Source organism: Rousettus aegyptiacus, unplaced genomic scaffold (genome assembly GCF_014176215.1).
Source record: "Rousettus aegyptiacus isolate mRouAeg1 unplaced genomic scaffold, mRouAeg1.p scaffold_m13_p_1, whole genome shotgun sequence".
In the NCBI taxonomy this organism is placed as follows: Eukaryota; Metazoa; Chordata; class Mammalia; order Chiroptera; family Pteropodidae; genus Rousettus; species Rousettus aegyptiacus.
The window spans coordinates 48,008,832-48,032,899 of NW_023416284.1; the positions used below are offsets into that span (position 1 = coordinate 48,008,832).

Consider the following 24,068-nt stretch of genomic DNA (forward strand, 5'->3'; position numbering starts at 1 on the left):
ATTGCAAACTCTTACCTTTTCTCTTTTACCCTCCATCTTTTCCTCCCTCTCTCCTCCCCTCTCTTTCTATCTCTCTCTCTTTTTTTTTTTTAAATTAATATCTAAAGAACACCACTCATGATCTGGACATCATGATAGAAGGGTAGCTTGAGACATTGTCATAAAGTAGACACGGTTCTTTCCACTAAGGAGCCCAGTGTCTAGTTGGTTGCAATTATATTAAAACTGTGCTTAGCACAATTTATGTGAAAAGATTATATTGTTATAATAAAGATATGAATAAAGCACTGTGGGAACTCAGGGAAAGTTTAATAGAAAGGATAATATTTGAACTAAATTTGATGAATGATTAGGTGTGAAAGTTTAAGAAGGGATTAAATATTTAATACCTACTGTCAACATGTAAACACTTCTGAGATTTAAAAGTTCAGAAAACATTTATTAAGCACATATTATATTGCAGGTATTATGTTAGAAAATGGAGAATTAAAAAAATACATGACTTAATTTCTTCCCTGGAGAAGCATATAGTCTCCTAGGGAAGAAGAGGTTTATGAAATATGTATTTTTTATACACTGTGAGAAAAAAACACTTTACATTCATGGGAATAAGAGTGGGTCAGGGAGTTTTGGGGCTAGGAGTCAGAGAAATTTATCCAGGGGAGGTAAACTTGCGCTAAGTATTAAAGGATAAGCACAGTTACAGGGGAAAATTTGTTACATGGAACTGAAACTGACTCTAGCAAAGGGATGTCATGCTTCATATCAGCGCAGAAATAATGTCCCATTGGTCCTTTTTTCTTACAGAGGTGGAGGACAGTTGATGGCCCACTGGAAGCAACCCATGTGGACCAATGGGCCATAAGATATGAAAAGGGAGGTCTCAATTAGGGTATAGGGGCTAGAGAGAGAAACTTGGTGGGCCAGAGACAGAGGAATTGCCCATGACAATTATGTAGGAGTAACAGAGGGAGAAAATAAACCAACCGAGCAGCAATACCAAGGTTTCTCAAGTAGGTAGAAAGAAGCTGAGGGACTATTTTTAAAAACAGGTTAGCCTAATATTCAATTTGAGTTTATTCATGTTGTATTAATATAAACCTGATGCATTTCCCTGAACCTAAAGTAAAGTCTGCTATATAAGAGATGCCCCTCAGTAGAAATCAAGGAAAAGTGGATGAATTCAACACTTGGGTTAGTCTGGAGCAGAAAGAAGGGAAGAATTGTAGGAGGTGCTGTTGAGATTCTCCTAAATATCAAGTACTGAAGAGTAAAGTGATCGTGAAAGAATGAGTCTTGGGAAACAGAAAATACAGGGAAAGATGTGGCATTGGGGAAGGGTTGAAGTATCATTAACATTAAAATTGGGCTTAGGGATATGAGAGGGAAAGAATGCGTAATGTTTTAGTAATAAATACCTTAATAAGAATTAGTTTATCTATTGACTTACTCCATGCCCTGGACAATATCAAGTATCAAAATCCAGGTATCTAAGAAAAGAAAGATCCCAGAGAGGGTGAGCAGTGAGAAGATTGTAGACTCAATATAGGAATCAGAGAAACTTTGCCCGCTTCTCTCATAGGTAGGTAGTACTCCATGAGCCATTGATCACCCCTTTTGTCAGACTCACATGTACCAAGGAATTGAGTCCAGGGACCTAGTTGCGGCCTTTGCAGGAATTTGCCATTTTTTTGTGTGTTAAAAATTCATTATTATTATTTTAATTAATTAATTATTTTAATTGAAGAAATTATTTAAATTTTTCCCCATCTACCTTCCCCTCCCCTCTTCCCCCATCCTCTGGTAACCACTAGTCCATTGTCCACGTCCATGAGTCTCTGTTTGTTTCTCATTTTTGTTCAGAATACAATTTATTTTATATGCTTATTTATGTTTAAATATAGTGAAATCAATACGATACGTCCTCAGTGACTTTGGTTTTCAATAAACTACCCCCATGATGCAAACTAGGTAATTGAGCTCTTTGAAACCAAGTTCAGGCTAGATTTGGGTCCTAAATGGTAGAAGTCTGGAAATTCTGAGCCCATTTCCTAGGTAATCTTGCCAATAAGGAATAAAGTTGACAATCAAGTAAGATTCTCACCATTATCAATAGATTGCAATTCAACATGGGCATTTCGACTATGGACAAGCAGGCAGATTTAGTTTCTTTCCAAATAATTTTCATTCTTGCCATTTTATAATCACCTGATATCCTGGTATTAAATCCCAGAACACTAAAACTCAAGATCAAGCATTGAGATCGATCCATAGTTATTGATTTGCCAAACATTCACAAACACATTGCACAAAAAAGCTGGCAGCAAAGGTGCTGAGATTTTTAAACTGATTGAGGTAATAAAATATAATCCTTGAAGTTTATTGACTAGATAGTTTCTAGTAGTCCAATCTTTGGAGCTAAATCTACACATCCAGCTTTGAATGTAGACTACAGATGGGAGCAGTCTCCTGCTTCATGGTACTTGTTGATTGGAATCGTAGCATACATCTTAGGGAGAATGACCTATTAGCAGAACCCAGATAGAAAGTTGGGTGAAGTGTCTATTTATTTCACAGAACATTTTGAATGCCAGAATTGAACGTCTATTGAATTCCGTATTTTTTGGAATTAATTTGCCTTTATATGCAAGTTATTGTGCTTCTCTTTAAATTGTTCCAGTCCTGTGTTGCTATTAGGTTAGAATGCTCATTTCCCTTATCTGGCTTGCTTATATATTCAAGAGGCAAAATACTTTACATTTTAACAAATGATTATATTTTGGTCTCAGTTTAGGGTTCAAAATATGCCTTTTTTTGCTCTTTTGTAAGTTGGGTATGGCCTACACCATTTTCATGACCTACTTAGCTCAGAGTTTTGGCAGATAGATGCTGCTATAATATTGAGATCCTCAGTTATAGTGAAAATTAAGTTTATATATTAATAGAAATGCAGCAATCCTAAAGGTTTATGCTACTTCAATGTTTCATGGCACACATATAAATTCTTTCACTTATCAGGTATTTCTTGCTAAATCGTAGGCGTCAGTTCTAGGCACTTGGAAGGATGACAAAATGCAGCTTCCCATCTTCAAGAGATTTCACTATAAAACAGGGAGAAAACAAAGTCAATAAATGAGTGTGCTATAAAATATGGTAAATGAATCACAAATATTCATAGGAGAGCAAGTTCAGTCTTGGCTGGGGTCAGGGAGGTTGCCTTGTCTGTCCCAGAGTTGATAAGCATGAACTCCTCACCTCCTTGGCAGGTTCCCACTCATTCCACTGGCCAGATGCCCTCTACAGGGCACAATGTGTACAACTATACCCTGCAGTCTTGGCTTGGGGTGATTAACTATGCGTAAACAGTAGCTTTGAGCTGACCAAAAGAACTATAAAATTTTTGAAAGGGAAAAAAAGTTGGAAAATTTGGTTTAAGGGAAGTTAAGGACGGCTATGAATAATAGGTAAAGTTTTATCTTAACTTTGATTGATTTTTTATGCCTTAACACTTTAATAAAATAGCTTCTCTGTGCCCACACTTAATCAAGTCTAGGAAGTATAGGTATATTTAAAATTGTTGTGTTATATAATATCTACTCAAGAGGAAAGGCATTTCAGTCCACTCAGGACCTGGAAGAGAACTGAGAAACCACATATCATAGAATGAATAAGAATTGCTTAAAAATGGAATTTAAATGAATATTTGGGTTGGTAAATTCAAGTTGTCATTGTCATTTATTTAATCCAGAGTACCATCCAGCATTTTATTCCAGGTAGATTTTAGAGTTTAACTTCAAGGGAGCATTGGATTAGATATTTTAAATTTAATTTAAAATTACCAAATAATACGTACATATTATACAAATTTAAACAATACTGAAATATTGACTGTCTCTTCCATTTTTCAACCCCCCGACCTTTTCCAGAGATAATCATACTAATCTGTACAGACACACACACATGTATCTACAGAATACATATCTGTACATACATTTACTTATGATTCTATAAAAATTGTTCAATAACATTTTAAAAATTAATTTATCTTTGCCATATTTTTATGTTGTTATATCTATGTCAATCTCATTTTTTTCTGTTTAAAACTTATATAAGCAACACACAAATATATTCTTTGTAGGATTCATAGAATAAAAAAATATGACAGTCAGCATGACTATTTCAAGGTCCATCAATGTTGTCACAAATGACAGTATTTCATCTCTTATGGCTGAGTAATATTCCATTGTATATGTGTACCACTGCTTCTTTATCTAATCATCTATCATAGGACACTTCAGTTGCTTCCATGTCCTGGCCACTGTGAATAAAACTGCTATGAACATTGGTGTGCAAATATCTTTTCAGATATGGGTTTTCATGCTAAGTGAAATAAGCTAGATAGAAAAAGTTGAAAATCAAATTATATCACTTATATGTGGGATATAAACCTAAAAGCAACCAATGAACAGGACAAACAAACAGAGACTCATGGGCTTGGACTATAGACTAGTGGTTACCAGAGGGTAGGGAGTAGGGGAAGAGGGAGGAGATAGATGGAGTAAAAGGGGTCATCTACAGGCGGCCCGGGGGAGGGCGAAGTGGGTAAAAGGGATCAAATATATGGTAGCTGAAGGAAACTTGTCTTTGAGTGGTAAACACACAATAGAATGTACAGATGTCAAATTATAATGTACACCTGAAAATTATATAATTATATTAACCAATGTTATCCCAGTAAACTTAATTAAAACAAATAAACTCAAAAAGGCAAATATATATGAGCAAATTGTTAAGGTACCTCTTTACCTACTCATTTTTTTGGATGTAACTGATGACAATGCATGTATACATCGATGTATCCTTTCTCAGGCTCTATTTTCTATTGTTTATCTGTGCACATATACAACATTCTTTAAATATTATAAATATTAAATTACAATTCCAAGTTTCTCATCTCGTTTCTTTTTTTAAGAATTATATTGATTTATATCTTCAGATGTAGAAGAGTTCAGTGATTAAAATGATAAATTACTGGTCAGATCTGCTGGCAATCTTTCTTAGAAACTTCAGAAAAGAACTTGACCCTTGATTTTAGCCCAGTGAGACCGATTTCAGACTTTGAACGCCAGAACTTTGGGAGAACAAATTTATGTTATATTAAGTAACAAAGTTTTTGACAATTTGTTATTGCAGCAATAGGAAACTAATACAATCTCCTTTTTTTTAGAGATTTTTATATTTTTGTTTGTAAAATGCCAACTTCTAATCAATTTAAAATTTCCATGTGATATGAGATAGAAATCTGACTTATTTTTTTTCCCAAAGCCTCCAACACCATTTGTCAAATAAATTGTTTTTTTCCCCAACTGATATGATAGGCCAACTTTATCACAGACTGAAATCTCATATACACATGCTTCTATTTCTGGGTAATTTATTTGGTTTCATTGATTTCTTTATCTATTTTTACTTTAATAATTTCTTTTGGTACTATAAATTTATAGCATATTTTTGTATCCAAAAAGCTCACTTTCTTATCAGTTATTTTTTAATGGAAAAATGTTTTGGCTATCTTGTGCCTGTTTTGTTTTTTTTCCAAACTTACCTTATTTATATACAAAATAAGTCTTTGTTGTGTTTGTATAAGTGGCACATACATACTATAAAAAAAAAGGCATTATAAAAATTTACAAAGAAGGAAAAGTATACTAAATATCTTACCAAGTAGAAATATTCATTAATATTTTAAATGAACATAATTTCAGAGATCCGTTTATACAAATGTGTGTAAAGGTGGATGGACAAATAGGATAAGGAGAAAATAACAAATTCTTATATAGCTTAAAATGTGTCAGGAACTGTTTTAAGTGCTTAGCATATATAAACTCATTTAATTTTCACAATAACCCTAGGAAGTAAGTACTATGTATATTTCCATTTTACAGACATGAAAACTGAGATACATAGAGGCTAAGTAACTTGTCTAAGGTCACACAAGCAGTCAATACGAAGTTTGAATTTGAAACTTGGCAGTCTGACTCTGTAATCTGGTATCTTAGCTATTATGCCATGTGAGAGAATAAAAAACATAATTTTACAAAAACAGGATTCTAAAAGTCAAAGACAAGCTTCAAGATGCATTGAGATTAGCACTTTGCAGTGGTATTCTTTAATTTCAAGTAGGTTACTGGGAGAATGTGTAGAATATCCGGTCATATATTTTCTATTTTCAGGAAAATTCAGAGACTAGGTACAGAATAGTGGATTAATTAACACAAGACTGAGTTTAGTTATTAAGTAAGGGAATTTTATTTTCTATAATAAATATTTATTATAAATAAAATAAAGTTAAGTTTAACAAATATATCTTACAAACTGTTTAATCACAAAATTTAAAAATCATCGAAATTTTTGAGAAATTATATAAAATTTGTTATTAAAACAGTTATATAGGTTTTTTAATTTGTCATTAAATATCAATAAATATGGTAACATTTGTGAGTGGTGGATGCAATTGGAGGGTGAGGCTCAAGAGTTTTTGAAGAAAACTTGTAAGTTAGGTTTCAGGAATGCACACCCAATGGCATACATTTTGAATAAAAAGCCCCAATCTGCCATTTATCCTATTCTTCCCTGGCAAAACACTGGCTTTTTGTGACTTTTGTTGCCAGGCTATGACTACCTTTTCTTGGGTACATTAGACTTATGACTGAATCTATTTTTCCCTCTCTCCTTTTCATTTTTTGTTTTCAAAAAAAAAAAAAAGGTTGTTGTCAAAGAAAGAGTTCTTTTGATTAAAGCAGTTAGAGCAGTCTAGGGTTCTAATTCTCAATGAACAATTATTCTCTGGACATTTATTCCAAGGTTATAAATTTTGGCTGTTATTAATATTACCTTTTCTGACTCACGCGGCAGTTCTGTGAAGTAGTTATTCTCATCATTACTATTTTAGGAGATATGAAAGCTCATAGGATGACTCGCCCAAGTCTCAAAGTCATGTCGGCACTGGGACTTGAACCCACGGTTTATGAGCCTTCTAATTTTTATAACTAACAGACACAGCTTTCCTGTCATTCAGGAGACCGAAAGCTATCCCAGAATGGAGATTATACTGTCCACTGCTTTCCCTCCAAACAATATAATGCAGAGAAATGAACGAAGATGTTATTTAAAGCTGCCTATTTAGCCTCTTCGTGAAGACATGATTAAAACTAAATAAGGAGTTTATTTTATTTTATAGTTTTACTCTTTGTAGGTTCATGCTAGACAAACTGTTGAGAAGAGCTTGATGAAGGGAAGTTTCATATAAACAGAAGTAAAGTCCTGATTACTCACATTCTTCATTCTCTTTTCTCCCCAGTTCAGTTCTGGTTCTCGTCTTGTTTTGCTGTCACGCTGCCTGGAAGCCGGTACAAGAAGTGGAAAGCTGGGCTATATTCCAGTGAGAGGGTCTTTTCTGGGTCACTTTCACACGTTTTTATACACTGAAAGCTGGAATTTTTCTTCTGGCCAAGCAAGAAGACTGGTTAATGTCTTGTCTTCCTTTAGCATCTCTTCGGACAGGTTCAGCATTTTTTATCTGATAAAACATGGATGGAGTAATTAATGATATTTTCTCTTTGTGTTTAGTCATCTGGTAGTTTTTTCCTCACAGTTCATCTTCTGAAATGTTAAAAAATCATTCAACGTAAAATTCCCTTTTCTATTGAGATTGGATTTTACTACTTCTACTTAGAAGGTCTCTATTCATTTCTCTAAAAATAGCTAAAGTCCCCTAATCCAATAATAGATAACTTGCTGAGGTTCGAAAGAAGCACATTTATATTTCACTTTGTGAAGCTGCAATTGGGTGATAATTCGTATGCCAGTGATTATAATTTGTTTGCCTGGCCTTTCAATGCTGTTCAATTTTTGGACCACTGCAGCAACTATATGAGTGTTTGTACTGCTTCGTGTTATAAAAATATATGTCATTGAAGTAAGATACAAACAAATGGCACAGGTGAGGGTTTTAAGAAAAAATTCAAAATGACCAAACTCATTTATTTCAAGAGACTCCACGGCATTATAGGAGACAGGAAGCAACCACATAACCTGTTATTTATGCAAGATCCAAGTCCGTTTCTAGTCAGCTTATTTTTTCTTTCCCAGTCCTGCCCTCTATTAACTAGCATTATTTTATAATATACTTTATAAGTTAACTGGATTGCTGACTTCTTAAGAAAACAAATTAAAAGATCAAATAGTCTTTCTGATCAAATAATTAAGGGCCTATAATGCTTTACAAATAAAAATATAACTAGACATTCCACTGTGTACTGTAGAAATAGGATATAGAAATGATTATGACACGACTATGCTCTTTAAGGAGGGTATAATTCACAAAAATATAATTCTAAGCCAGTGTGGTTAGTGCTATATGAGAGGTATGCAGAGCACTGAAGAGGGGTGCCTAATTCAGCTTAGGGTAGGGAGAGATTTGTCAAGAGCTAAAGCATGAGATGATTCTTAAAAGATGAACAAAATTTAGATACATAGGAAAATTTTGAAGACAAATCTTTAGCAAATCTTTTTAAATAGGAAAAAATTCTTCAATGATCAATGAAATATTAATTTGCATACTATTTAAACTTTTAAGAACAAAAATTTTATAAAAATATCAAGGATCATTGTTAAAAGGGGAAATAAAGGCTTTTTTTTTTTTTTTTGGTAGGAGCCATCTTTAACTTTTGAACTTCATATTGTTAGATCCTGCTGCAAGGGGGGAATATATCCTCAGAGAGAAAAGGTTAGTAACATTTTACTGAAACAGTAGATTAAGATAATTGTGTTGTATTTTGTTGAATTTGGAATTTAGTATTCAGATTTCTCTCTGGGCAGAGTAAAAATAGATGCAACTTGTGAGAGAGTGGTGCACAATTACAAGACATTATTCAACTCTTTACTCATACAGCAAAACTGAATGAGTAATTGAATGAGTCACCAAAGACTAAATGAGTTACCAAGGAGCAACCATTTTCTCACAAGATCTTGAGGAGGTTCCGTAAGAGACCACAGTAATTATAAGTAGAACGGAAAGTGCCACCTAGTGGTCATTTAAGAAAACATGCAAAATGTACTTTGTGAAATGAACTGGAGTGTTTATAATTTCAAACTGTATTTGTCAGGCTCTTGCAGTGATGAGTCTGGAAAGGATACATGTCTAAGAAAGAAGAACCGGAATTAGTGGCCCAAACAGCCAGATCTCTCAGAGAACTGGAACAATGGATCCTTGTTCGAAAATTATAGCAGTTCTAGAGATCTAAGAGTCACTTTGTCCATCTTGATATCGTATCAGAATCATGGCTCACTGTGTCCCAGGCTCAACCATTCCACAGAACGGTAACAGTTAGATAGATATCTACTCTCAGGGCAGGAGATCCAAGTTTTCTTCACTGAAGAAATTAAACGGCCCCATAGAAAAGCTCTCCCTGTGTAAATGCTCACTCCTTTCCAGGTAATGCAAAAACAATGGATGCCAGTCGTGGTCTTAACTATGCGGTTCTCAAACTTTTGTGTGCATCAGGATCACCTGGAGGGTTAATAAAAACACAGATGTCTTGGTCCCATCTTCAGAGTTTCTGATTTACTAAGGATGAGATAAAGCCAGCGAATTTGCGTATTTAACAAGCCCCCAGGTGATGCTGAGGACAATATTTTGAGAAACACTCACGTGGATAGTACCCGCAAATCAGCTTTTTAGAGCCTCTTTTTAAAATATGAATAGGCAAAGGAGGATCGGTATATATTTTGTGGTGGTGAAGTGGGGACTTTAACAATGAAAGAAAGAAAAAGATGGAAATATGGAAGGAAACAGAAGAGAATTAAAAAGAATTTTGAAAAAGTATCACATTCATTCATTCATACACTCAACAAATATTTGCTGAGTGCCAAATATATGCCAGGAATTTGTTCTAGGATGTTCTAGGAAGGTAGCAATAATGTAGTCTTCAGAAGTTTGATAAAAAATGACTTTCAACTAAGTATTCTATACTCAGACAAACTGTAATTCAAGTGGAGGGGTAGATCGAATTTATTTTTAAATATGCAATCATGTATCTTCCCTTCATAACTTTTATTTCTCAATGAAGTTCGATGAGAATATACTCTAACAAAATGAAAAAGTAAACTAACAGGAGGAAGGATGGGATCCAGAAGCATGGTGGGAGAAAATCCTTAGGATGATAGTCAAAAAATAAGTCTGAAAAACAGCCTGGTTTGCAGCAGGAAGACAGAAGACTCAAAGAGGAAAGTCTCTGGAATAATAAAGATTTCATAATAGAGGATCTGTTCTACTGAACCTTAAAAAAAGGAAGATTATTATAAAAAAAATAAATTTTATGAAGAAAGGTAAAACAGTGAGAAACTTCAGGAAATCTGTACAGGAAAGGATATGTAATCACTGTCAGGTTCTTGGCTTCGCAAATTCTTAAAAGTGTAAACAGAGGTTAACCATTTAACAAAACTCTATGTAACTGCGTTGAGAGAAAGATAGAGAATAGACAGAGGGCGGGTAGGAGAAGAGATCTAAATACTCATACATTATAGTAGTGAATACGTAAAATGTAAAATAGTTAAATTTAAAAAGTTGCCTAAAAGTATTTTGAGATTTGATGTGATCTCCCAAAATAAATAGCAATAGGATTTACCAAGTGTTTCCCCTTAGAGAGTAAGGGGGATAGGTGTTCCTTATGAGTCTTTCGATCTCATTTTATTTTTAACTATATTCACAATATTGCTTTGATAAAAATTTAAAAATTATTTCAGAAAATAAAAAGAAGTTGTAGGTAGAATTAATAAATTTTAATTTAGGGCTTTTCTTGTATTAGAGAAATCTGTCTTTATTCTTCTTTTTTATTAATTGAAAATAAGGAGATTTTTCTGTTCAGAAATGAGATTCAACATTTGTAAATGTACTTATCTTGCTTTTAATCAGATCAGACATAGAAAAATGAGCTTAGGAAGAAAATATTGGGGCCTATTAGATTCTTGCTATAATATGCCTTACCAGAGTATGAATTTGATACTTTATGGGTTTATCCAAGCCTCTGTCTAACTATTTCTTCAACAAATATTTATTATAAACATGTTGTGTACTTAGCATTGTAAAGCTATTGAAATTTGTTGTTATTATTATTTTTTACTATTAAAATGCTATTCTACCTATGTCAGTGTGTTTTCAGTGAGGAAATGAAAAACTGAGGGGAATTGGCATCCTCTGGGCATTTCAGGGTCATTTCAGGATCTTTAAGCAGGAAATGGGAGATGGGAAGAAGGTCTACTTTAACTGGTAAGAGAAGCACAGTGGGAATGGGAATTTAATTTTCTCAGATTCTTCTGAATCCATTCAGATTTTGCACTCCATTTTTGAGAGGCAGTGATTTCAACTGGCACTGCAGTTCTATAACTCAAGGATGAATGTGGGGCTGAATGCCAAAAATCATTATCTATTGAACTCAAGGAAAGCATTGTAGCAAGCCTTATATTAAAAAAATTTTCAGAATGTTCAGGCAAAATTTGCTTGTCCATGTAGGTTTGCTCTTTGAAAAATAATTGTAAGTCAGTTTTCTATCTCCTGTAACTGTAATGGCCACCTGTTCCTTTTTTGTCTACTTAGGCATGGCTCAAACTAAGTATTTCTTCCTCTGAGAGATTATTCTAATTTATTTTTCTTCTTTATTGTGTCCATTCCATCTAGAATATGCTTCTATTATTGCAAATAATAACGAATGGAGATGACAAATTCAAAAAAGTGAAATGAGGATATAAATTTTTTATTCAGAGTACCAAAAACAGCATAACATTGTGGTTAAGCATGTTAACTGCAGACCCAGATAGGTCTGGTTTTATTGCCTGTAAAGTACTTAACATTAGCCATTATTATTTATATAAGTTTATAATCAAATAATTTAATATATTGTATCTTCAAAAATTATTCAATGTAATTATGGAACAATTCAGAGGAAAACATTTTAAGGACAGTCATGTATGTAATAGCTCTGCTGAAAACGGTGATATTTCATTTAAAAAAATCTCAGAATATCTAGTAAAGCAACTTATAAGTCACCTTTAAGGCTTTTAACAGCTGGATTATATCTTTATCATGAATATCAAACCAGTTATAAAATACATTATAAAATATCTTTTTGGTATTAAAGTCAATATCTATTCTTTTGAAAGCTTTTGAAGAGGTACTGAGTTGAAAATTTTTATTTAAATTTCTAGTCAATTCATTTAAATGATGATTTGATTCTGCCATCCTCCATTTCATTGGTTGGTTGAACTGACTGGGTTTTTTATTATTTTTATGTTTGTTGTTCTCCACTGTTTTTTAATTTTATGTAAGCATAGCATTATTTTATAGGATGTGGTTCTAACCATTCATTCAATGTGCAGCTTTCCAAGTTTTAGAGCTACTAAAAGTAAGATAAAGCCTTGTTACCAAAATAGCCACCATTAGAAACATTTTATAAGGAGCCTGAACAATGACTTAAGTCCTCTAGTGGAAGGTTTAAAGCTTTGCCATTTATTAGTACTGAAGCTTGCTATGCCTCTCTTTTTCCTTTTGTAAAATAAGAATAATAATTGTATCCACCTCATAGGATAGTTTTAGGCAGTCTGTGTCCCAAACTTGGCTGATTGCAAGAATCACATAAAACACTTAAAAAAAAAATTTGTATTTCCGCACTCCTCCCTTGTACTCTTTGATTCAGTAGATTAGAGGCAGAGTCTGGGACTCTATATTTTTTATAAGTGTTATAAGTGATTTTTATACTTAATATTTTGGAAAAATTGTTCTAACATAGTGGATCTCGGAGTGATTTCTTGGACTGTAGTCTAACCAACTAAATCAGAAACCGAGCCCAGAAATCTGTATTTTAAAAAATCTTACAGATGATTTTCATACTCACTAAAGTTTGAGAATCATCCAGATTAACTCTAATGATTAATAATAACATAAAGAAGGACCGGCATATTACCTTCTAAAACTGTAAGTAAATTGGTATTCTAGTTTCCAGGCATCTGCACAATTTTTGTCAGTGTCGCTTTTCATGCAAAACTGGAAAAACTGGCTAAAATTTCCTCACAGCTCAGGTTCTAAATTTCAGTAAGAGAATTCCTTGTATACAAGACTTGTGGCAGATAACATAGCAGACTTATCGATTCTTTGTTAGTTAATCGAATACATATTTACTTGTCACCAAAGTGTGCATGAAAACATTTGGGATTGACCCTGCCATCAAAACAACAAAAACAAAAACAAAAAACAAAAAACAAACAAAAAAACCACAATCGAGTTGATGAGGCAAGAAAGTATGTGATTTTTGACCTTAGGCAACTTATTTAACCTTTCTTATTTCTTTTAGCCCCCGATATATTCAAGTAATCTTAAAATTCTGTTGATACTACCTCTACAACATTTTTCTTCCATTTCTCTCCACTTGCACATCACTTCTAACATCAGACTTTTTTTCTCTGAGAGCCATTTTGGGCCTCTGCTTTAAGGATTCTCCTTCCTTTCATAACTGGTTTGATGTTTATAATAGAAAGATATTATCCAGATGTCTTCCTGCTGCACTCAGAGGGATCTACCAAAAAAGCAAATCGTGTTACATCACTTCCCTTTTAAAAATCCTCACGCACTTCTCATTATGATAAAATATAAACTTTGTTACTTCTTCATAAAGTCTGTATAATCTCAAACCTTTCTTTCATCAGGCTGAAGGCCTGGCCTTGAGCTTGTGGACTAGGTAAGTATATAACACCCAAAGGTCATGACAATGAAATTGCAATGTAGCTATATCAAGGGAGGTCTAATATGGGGGATGGGGTATGACAGAGAGAATTTAGAAACCCAGGAAACTTGAATAGGCATTGCTGGGATATATGTTCTGACCTTAGGTGATCAGCACATTTTTAACATAATTTTTACCTGTGACTGAGTTGTGGAAGCAGGAAGTTGGAATAACCTCATCTCTTTCAGGAGAGAAGACTGAGAGGACGGTGACAGACACAAACCAACAAGGCTGGGATCACGGAACGATTCTATGCTCTGAACACCTGGGTTTACATATAAGAAAACCGAGGCCTGAACCCAAAGGAAATCCACTGAGTGGTTAAGCAATTTGGATGGAACTCATCCATTTATACAAAGTATGGTGTGCAGAAGTATTCCAGACCACAGGGGCGATTAGATTACAGCATGTATTTCTCTTACTTTGGTTAGAACTAGGGCAAGTCATTGGATCCTATAAAAGTAAGATCTTCTCATGGGAGAACATGGGAAAGCTGACTTGTAAGATAGGATATAATTTCATTGTCAAATAAGGAATACAGATAAGAAGTCTTAAGAAATCAGCAAAAGTAGATTGTTGAAATCACCTTATGGGGTGATGGTTTCATTGAGAAAGCTGGACAAGAATGTAGGCATCTTAAAAAATAGATTAAATTTTAATAATAGAATAGTAATATAATGTATTATAATATATAATATATATTACAGCTAAAATATATTAAATGTTATTATGTACAAGACACTAATGAAACATGATCTTTCTTAATCTTCACAATGGCACCTATTTTACTAGTGAGGAAACTGAGGGCCAAAGAGGTTAGTGACATGTTAAAAATCACGGATCTCCTGAGAGCTAGGATTCAGACTAACAATAAAGTGATAACAGAACTGGTTTTGGTTAATGTAGCAAATTGTTCTTTTTATGAACCGAACACAATCTTATAGGTGGAGAAGACAATAAAGGGAAAAAGAAACGACAGTTTTCAACCTCTTTCTGTTTAAAGGAATGACTTTGAGTGGCATGCTAGGGGCTGGAGGGTAGACTAGTTCGATGCCCTCTTTCTTCACCATTGAGAGGTTGTCTAGAGTGGGCTATGAATTAATTCATTAGGAAACAGCATGTGGAAAATAGCTTTCCTGAGTCCTTCGAAGATCGGAAATAAAGAAAAATCTGTCACCCAACATTGAATACCATTTTCTTCTTTTGCACTTTAAGTACTTTTCTGCCACCAGTGTTAGTATAACTAGCCTACACATTATAATATAATTAACCTGATTAAAATCCTTAATATGTGGTATAAGTTAATCATCGGAACCATTTTAGTTTAGGGAACAGTGAAGATTTATTTCTAACTCAAGCACAGACATTTCTATATATTCCAAAATTCAGCAACCTTTTTAGTACTCTATAATTGTATTGAATTCTCAAAAATTATATTTATCCATATGATGAAAATGGAAATATTCTAAGGCAGAATACAATATTTAAGCAAAATCTGAAAATAATGATGAAAGTTGAAAAGTTCATTGTAGGTTGATTTTTCTCTTCAGATGCCCATATTTTCTCCTTTTAAGAAGATTATGCTGGAAATGATTTTTGACATTTGCAATTAGATGCTTGGAAATACATATGTTACCTAAATGCCTTAAATAAAGTTCTTAGAGACTCAGCATTATTGCTAAGCCAACTCATAACTTTTGCTCTCCCAGAAGTTCAGAACATAAAAGCAGATTGTCTCTACAGAGCATTTTCCATAAGAAATCTAATAAGTGGTCTGTATTAAAAATAAAACTTAAGATGATTCAAAATACTGAAAATCACAGCGCAATGGATATTTACTGATTTAGTAGATTTATGATTTCCTTGATAAATTAATCTTTCTGAAAAATAGAAGGAGGTTCATAATTTATTTTTGACAAGAACCATTGCACAAACATTGCATAAATTCAGATATCATGAAAAACTAAAGATGAAAATAATCCAGTTACAGGTGCTGTTCCTGTTAATATTTGAGTGACTGTATGACTGGTATGCCCATTTACCTGTGCCCTTCCCTTTTCTATTGCCTGGAACCCAGGCCTGAGGTCATGAGGGGCAGCAGGCATCTATAGCCTGCAATGTAATGGTGGTGGAGTGGAAAGAAAAACAACCTGGGTCTTGGATGGCGTTGTTGAGCCATTGTCAGCCCTGAACTGTCTATCCCGAGTTCTTATTGATCAGTCATGTAAGCCCCTAATTTATTTAAGCAACTATTAATTGGGGTTTCTTCTACTTGCAGTTGAAGTCATTTCTAAACGATACCAGATCTCATGTTAATATTTTCCAAAAATTAGTTAATTGTCCCCAAATAATTTATCGAGTAATCTACACTCCCCTTCTCTAATTTTAAATACATTTTTATCATGTAGCAGTTCCTAAATGCGGATATACCTGTTCTAGATGCATGGTTCTTTTCATCTACCTGGTTAGTCCTTGATGTTCCCACATCGTTATAAATGTTGACATCAACATTTCTTCCTTCCTCCTTCTTCTACTCCTTGCTTTGTTCTTTGAATTTTTATTTGTTTCATTGTCAAATCACTGTTTTTACCTTGTGTAGCCTTTCTTTCAAGAACTACAGCTATACAATTTGTTTTGCAACCACAATTACTACAGTTGTTCAGTTTGCATTCTAGGTTAGACAATTCCCATTCGTTCTCTCCTATAACTTATCTATTAACATGTTATTTGGATGATTTTTTTGGGGGGTGGGGGGGGAAAGATGGTGCAGCTGTATTATTTTTTAAAATAGAATTTTCAGGAAGGGTATATGGGTGATACGAAGCCTGAAATCGGTCTGGACTCCTTCTTTTCTGTGACCTTGGGTAGAAACCTGTCCTGCACTGTGCCTGACTTTTAGGACTGCTCTTAGTACACATTCCCCCAGGTTATCTCATTTCTATGAATAAGACCTTGGAATATAATATATTGTACTCTAAAATCTAGCACTTAATAGTTATATTTTTAATAAAGGCCTTGTTCTCTCTGGAACAAGATTCCAAATTTTGGACTTCTAACTTTCCTTTTCCCCTACATCTAATACTTTAGAAACCCAAAAATTTATCACTGTAAGGTTTTGAAGATAAATTTTCACTTCTTTTTCCACTTCCATGGTTCTATTTCTGATCTTCTTTACTCTTCTTCTCTGTTATATTCTTAGTTTCCTCATCTACACATCTGTTGATTCTATCCATACCTGTTTAACTAGGTTTCCTAAGAACTGTCTCTCTTTGTTCAAAGGCTTGTGCAGGATATTTCCTTTCCGTCCCTCCAGATTTACTCTGTTCCTTTCTTTGCTCTGTTTTGTGCCCTGGGAGGCAGACCTGTAGGGACTGCATGAGCTTCCTTGCCTCTGGCTTCCAGTTGGGTTTAGCCAGTAGGAGTCACTAGCAGGATGTTGGAGGGAGCAAGCAGGGAGTTAGGTTGATTATTTTTTCCCTTTTTCCTTGTTCCACCATGGATTGCCTGTCCTACTCCACAGAAGGGCTTGCCTTATGTCAGGGAAAACTTTCTTATAGTTGTAACTTCTCTCTACACATTCCAGTAATGTTTTTTTCCACGTCCTTTTTCAAGAATAGTGGTAGTAACCCTTCCCGCTGTTGCTGGAAGGATGTTGTTCACACTCTTTTATTGGTTTCCCTTACTCAGCCTACACTTTTGAAATATTCTCTTTATCAAACCCCACCTATTCGTTGTATTTGAATGTGCTTTTGCTTCAGACCCTGACTGGCACAAACCATAAATATCTTTCTATTACCTACTAAAATATGTGTAGACTTCTCAGCCCCAAGCTGAACATAAACTTTCAGGCTACTCTCTTACTTCATCTCAACATTGACCCTTTGCTTCAGTAAAAAACTAGTTTAGTCATAGTTCTTTGGATAGACCTAAAAAGTACATTATGTTTTCATGCTCGGGGTACCCTATTTCTCTAATGTCATCTTCCAGACTTGTTATTATTCTCACAGTTTATCTTAAATGTCACCTTTTCCATGTCTCCTTCACTGAGCTCCCTGGTTAACACTTGTATATTCTCTTTCTTATAGTGCTTATATTTCCCCTTGCCTTATAACTACTAATATACTTGCTGTCTCTTCTATTTTATAAGCCCTTAGGGGCCAGGGGCTGACTCTTATGTCCTTTTAGTACTTTCTGCATAGTCAGTGTTCAGTAAATATGTAGTGAATCCGGGTAAATTGCATTAGCTATATTTTAAAATTCAGATTATATTTAAGGGACAATGGTTGAACTTGATAGGCTACTTTAAAATTCAGGTATTATATTACAGCAATAGAGGAAAACACAACTTTGGTTGACATGGAGGTAGATGGTAAAGAAAAGTTAGGAGTATCTTTTTCATCATTCATTTAAAAAATATTTTTTGAATGTGTATCAGGTACTTTCTTCCTAAGCATGAAATATGCCTACTGATGCCCAGCAATATGTTATTAATAATTTTTAATAATTAGTAGAATACTAGAAAGCCTTGGAATTTAGGATTAGTTACTCAACTTAATAATTCTATAATTAGATACTTTAGGTGATTTTCATAAAAACCTGATGTCAGTTGCAGTGTAGCTGAAGATTTTCCCATGTTCCCAGAAATTTATCATAATTTACTACAAGAAGACCATCTAGATTTAGTTTTCTTTTTGAGATTTAGCAAAGATAGAGAAGCCAACTGCTAGATAAAAAAATGCCACTGGAAATATACATGATGGTATTTTAATTTATGATCTTTCTTACATTCTAAATTTTGGATTCTTTTGTTTATCTGCTTGATAAACAAAAACTGATTCTTGGGAGACTGAGGATCTTTTCCAGTGAATAAGAAGAGAAAAATGATAAATAAAGACTATTTAGAGACTTTCTCTTCTGTTATACCATCCTTCAAAAGTATTTCTTTTGGTGTTTTCATTCTGTGATGTTGCCTTTTTTTTTTTTTCAAGTAAACTGTGGTAATATGCTCTTGAAGAAAGAAAAGGGTAGACCAAACAGAACTGTTGCAAGATAAGCATCTTTATTTGGTCATAAAAATCTCAAAATGATAAAGTGCACATTTGTGAATATTTATAAAGACACACAATTATATTTTTCAGATTTTTATGCTTGGGAACTTTAATGAGTTAAATTTCAAGTGTGGGGAATACAGATGATCAGAATAACAGATACATGAGCAGCATAATTACGAAATTTTTTGCTCACTCTCACTCATTTTGAGTTTGCAAACTACTTCTGAGTTCTTGGGTCCTGAATTGCTGTTTTAGAATTAATCTCAATTCTCTGAAATGTTATACATATATTTCAGCATCACTTTTTGACTAATCGATATAAAAATTAATGGTGCACTTCAGGGAAAGTTAATATTATGATCTTCTGTGGCTTATGAGCTCTAATTTAGTAAGTTAGCTTTATGAAATGATAAACTTTATTATTTTTTTGTGATTACACAAAATGGAAATTATAAAAATCTAAGGGGATACAAGAAGTAGATATTCCAGATGAATTCCTGTCGCTAAAATTCTTAATGTTTCCAGCAGGACTTCGCAGATTCAGAACACAAGAGACATTGCTCTGAACACAAAAAAAACCTAGATCCCAAAGATGAGATTGCATTTTCCACTCCCTAAAACAAAACCAAACAACAAAACAGAAAAACAGCTTGAAAAGTTTCTTTCAACATATTTTCTTTGAAAATAATGTTGTAAGTTTAAGATTTGCTTTCTTTCATTCTCTTTATCTCCCTACAGAATCTTGCTGAGAGACCTGTGTTGACTCTGATTCACCCAAGTCTTTGGGAGTAAGGTGGATAGTATCCTTTGGTGAAAAAGAAAGTTTATATTAGCCTCATACGTTGGGTGCCGCAAACATTATTTGGCTCTAAACCTTTCATCTTCCTCTTCCTTTCAGTTAAGTAATGGTACCAATGTTCACCTGCTTCTGTTGGAATCCCTTCATGAAAGCTCTTATGCGTTTGTGTTAGCAGCTTTGTGCTTGTTTAACTCGAGAATGCGAAATAAGATTTAATATACGATATTTTATAAATAAAGCAGAACTTTTTGCCTTAGTTGAATCAAAATGGTTTAGTTACATTTTTAATGCTTATTTCTTTTAAAAAAAATTGACCGTCTGATTTTTCATATTATTTGAATATTAGATTCCAATTGTGTGATGTAACTTAGTTGTATAAGAAAAGAGAGTTTTAGCTTTTTATTTTACAGTGAGATATTTTTTCTTTATGACATGCAAATTAAAGTTGATTTTCTTCCCTCACAACTTCTTTTTACTTTTTTTTTACTTTAGAAAAAATAAAACCTCTATACTAAATTTATGATATAGCACTCTGCATATATTATTTAAATGTCTTATAGATTAAGAATCTAAGGTTCTTAATAAGAAATTAAAATATTTGATTTCTTGGGGGCATTTTTAATCAGATATCTCATTGCCACTGTTGGTAGTGGAAAGGTTCTGGAAGACTACCCACAACATGATATAGTTTGACAATGAACCCAAACACCATGTAAGAAAGTTAATAAGATTGATGGAGAGGACAATAGTTTTTGGCTTTTGTACAAGAATTGTGTCTTCAATATAACACTGGACACCATCACTGACAAAACTGTAGCAGTTTTCCAACAAGGGTGTTATCTGGCTGTCAGATTTGAACCTTCAATTCCAACTTTGTCATGAATTTCCCAGTTTCTCATATCTCATTCCTCACAGTGCTAGTTATCTTTTTAGATATGTTTAGCTTGTTATGGAAGCTGAAATAAAGAGCCCTGAAACTAGAATCTCTGCTGCTTATAAAGTAAAAGGTAGAATGAATTTAATTCTAAGAGCAAAATACTGCCTTTACTAGTCCCTGGAGGTACCAGGTTTAAAAGGAAAGTTCTTACAAATTCCAGTTTATTTAAACTGCCTCATAGATTTGTCTCAGTGGTTTATTTTAATGTCCTGCAAAAATATCTAGAAACAAAAATAACACAAAGTTACGAGGAGGAGGAAAAGAAGCTTTGGGGAGCTTCTCCAAGAAACACTGGAAAAATATTTAACTGTTGAATCAATTTTAAAGTATTTAAAATTTTTCATAATAGCTTGATGATAAGTGCTAAGACATTCACGGGGACTTTTCTTTGTAGTAACTCTTGTAAGATGAAGTGAGAAGACTGTAAAATACATTTTAAAGCCTGTTATAGGGGATAGAAGATTGTCCAGTTAGTGATATACAGGGTGCAAAAGCCAACCTAAGAAAATACTATGAATTCAATTAAAATATCAATTTTTTTTTCAGTTGGTGTGGTGTGTGCTTCAAAGGACATAAGCTAACGACATGTTTTTCTTGTTCCCAAAGACCTCATGGTCTAGTGGTAATGATGGAAGTAGGGGCTGGTGATGGAAGTGGTGGAAGTGAGTAGACATCTATTTGTCAGAAAACAAAGTAAGGTAAGTATTCAGTAATTAAAATAAATAAAGTATGTGATAAGCAATGTTCATCATTTATTCTTTCATTTATATTAACTAGGTGCTTATTATTATATGTACTATTAGGTAGAGGGGTTATTTCTTTAGCAACCCTCTCCTTAAGGGCAATAAATAAGAATATATTCCAGGCTTAGAATGTAATGAGGTACAGGTGAGGTACTGTAGGGGCACAGGTTTGAACATATGCGAAGAGAAGGATTAAGAGTAACAGGAAATGAGGCTGGAAGCATCAGCAGAGTTTAGAACAGTAACAAGCTTTTGGATGGACAAAGCACCTATCACAGGTACAAAGGAGAGAATTTGGGAGACTACTGAACCAGGCTAATGTGGCAGGGAGGTGTTTAAAAGCTCTTCCTGGCAAAAGAGACAGAGTTATTGGGAACCATACCCAAAGAGTGAGAGACGCCACTGTGATGCCCTATCATAGGAGTTGTGAGAGCTAAAAGAATCCTGATGACAGATATTTGATGATGTTTCTTCAGATTTCTTAGAAGCTGCCTAAAAGTGGAATTTAATTTAAAAAAATTCACGTATACTGGTGATGCAGAATCTTCAGGTTTTGGTATTGTTACAGGAATGACTTAAAACCATCTTTTACACTCCTTTAAGCTACATTGGAACTTTACCTAGGCTATAAAAAGAAGACTGATGCACTGAAATAACTTCTGGTGAAATGTACTCATTGGAAGCCAAGACTGATGAAGAAATTTATACTTGGAAATAAAGTATGCAACACTGAACTTATCTTTCTTTGGCAAGGAGAGAAATTTTTTATGGTAATGTTGAACTTCCAGAAGTAGAAGTAGAATGGCACATTGAAAATGAAGCAAAGCACAGACCGAGTGGAGTTTTTGCTATGTTCTGAAAGTTTGTGTCATCCCCAAATTTATATGTTGGAATCCCAACTCCCAAGTAGATGATATTAGGAGGTGAGGACTTTGGGAGGTGATTAGGTTATGAAATGGAGCCCTTATAAGTGGGATTGTTGTCCTTATAAAAAGGACTCGAGAAAGCCAGCTTGCTTAATTACCATGTAAGGACACAGTGAGAAGTCGGCAGTCTGCAATCCAGAAAAAGATCTTCATTAGAACTCGACTATCTTGGCACCTTGATCTTGGACTTCCAGCTTCCAGAACTGTGAGAAATAAATGTTTGTTGTTTATAAGCCACTCAGTGTATGATAGTTTGTGATAGTGACTGAAATGGACTAAAACAGTCCTGAAAAATAAAAAAGTCAGAGCAGAAGAAAAAGCAGCAACAGTAGGAAAGCCGGACCCCAATGGAATTCCAGAATCTGGCTCTCCCGCTCTGGAAATATTCTCTCATCTTCAAATAGGTAAGTGAATTAGTATAAAAATATGATGAAGCAATCTTTAAAAACCTGCGGGGTATTAAAGTAAAATTTTTAGGTCCTGATAGTCTATGTTTTTTGGTTTAGATTTCCATAATGAAAACAGTGAGTACCAATAAAGTTCTGACAAAAACTTACGTGGAGGTAAAAAAAAACAAAACCCAAAAAACCTTTCCTCCTGCCTTCTAAGTTCTTCTAACTGGGTTAATAATTCAAACAACATATAGCAGAAGAACAGGAGAAAATCAAACTTTAATACATGTGCAAAAGGAATTAACCAAAAGCATAAAAATTCCAAGGACAGTGAAGTAAAATTGAGTATATATCACATTTCGGCCAAAGGAGAAAAGGGAGGGAAGGATCTTAGATTTTAAAAGTGAAAATAAGCAATATACAGGTATTTGAGGCCGAGGGTAACATACACGGCAGGTACATTTTTGCTACGCCAGTCAGAATCAATGGAATACAGAGGGTATACCGAGTTCCTTCCTGCATCCTTCCTATCTACCATACTTAATTCAATCAAGGCTAAGGTGGTTAAGCTCAGATTTCCTTCCTGGAGCAGGTCTTTCCATCTGGGCAGGAAAGGAGGAGGCTCAAATGTTCTTTCTAAGTCCTTTGTTTCTTAATAAGCAGCTTAAAATCAGTATTCTCAAAGATAGTTTTAGTATGGCAAAACTTTGGTCCCCTTCACTTAAAAGTTAAAATTAAAGCCAGATAAGGCAGATCATTTTTTTTTTTTTTTTTTTTTTTTTTTTTTTTTTTTTTTGCTTTGAAGGGTCTGAAATAATTGACTGTGGTGGGTGTAGTGCTGATTGGAAAAAACGAAAAAGATTATGATAAGAGCAACCAAGAAAACAGAAAAAAACATAGATTTAATTAACTTTTTCAGTCTACTGATAGCATCTGGAGATAAAGAGTCACTAAATGAGGCTCAGAATTCACATTAGCATCAGATTTTAAACTTGGCACTTCTGGAAAATATGGTTCCATATACTGTGTATTATGTTACTGGAGAAACCATAGAAATAAAGGTGATGTTGAAGAAGGTGAGGAAGGGGAAGTATAGGTATTAGAAAGTTAAATGTGAAAAAAAAAGATGCTGAAGTTGATTCCAATTGTAATTTTTTGTCTGTGTATTTTTCACATATTTCTAGGAAAAAGCCATCTGACTCACTGAAGCATACAACAAGAAGAAACAAGTACTTCTCTGTGGGGCTTGAACGTGTAATGGTTATATTGCAACACCAGGCTTATCAGGTAGAGGATTCCATCATTGCTGTAGAAAATTCTTATTGATGATGTTTATAAATAACTTATTTTCCAGTGAGTGGCTTTCATTTTAACTTCTTTTTTTG

At 34.0% G+C, this 24,068-nt stretch overlaps 1 long non-coding RNA gene across 1 annotated transcript; it reads left to right on the plus strand.

The window, feature by feature from the left end:
- The first annotated feature begins 8,713 nt into the window (after positions 1-8,713).
- On the plus strand, positions 8,714-19,896 carry LOC107512930. The gene is made up of 3 exons (XR_001597438.2): positions 8,714-8,788; positions 11,212-14,193; positions 19,625-19,896. It is a non-coding gene; the product is annotated as an uncharacterized LOC107512930 (long non-coding RNA).
- The last annotated feature ends 4,172 nt before the right edge of the window (positions 19,897-24,068 follow it).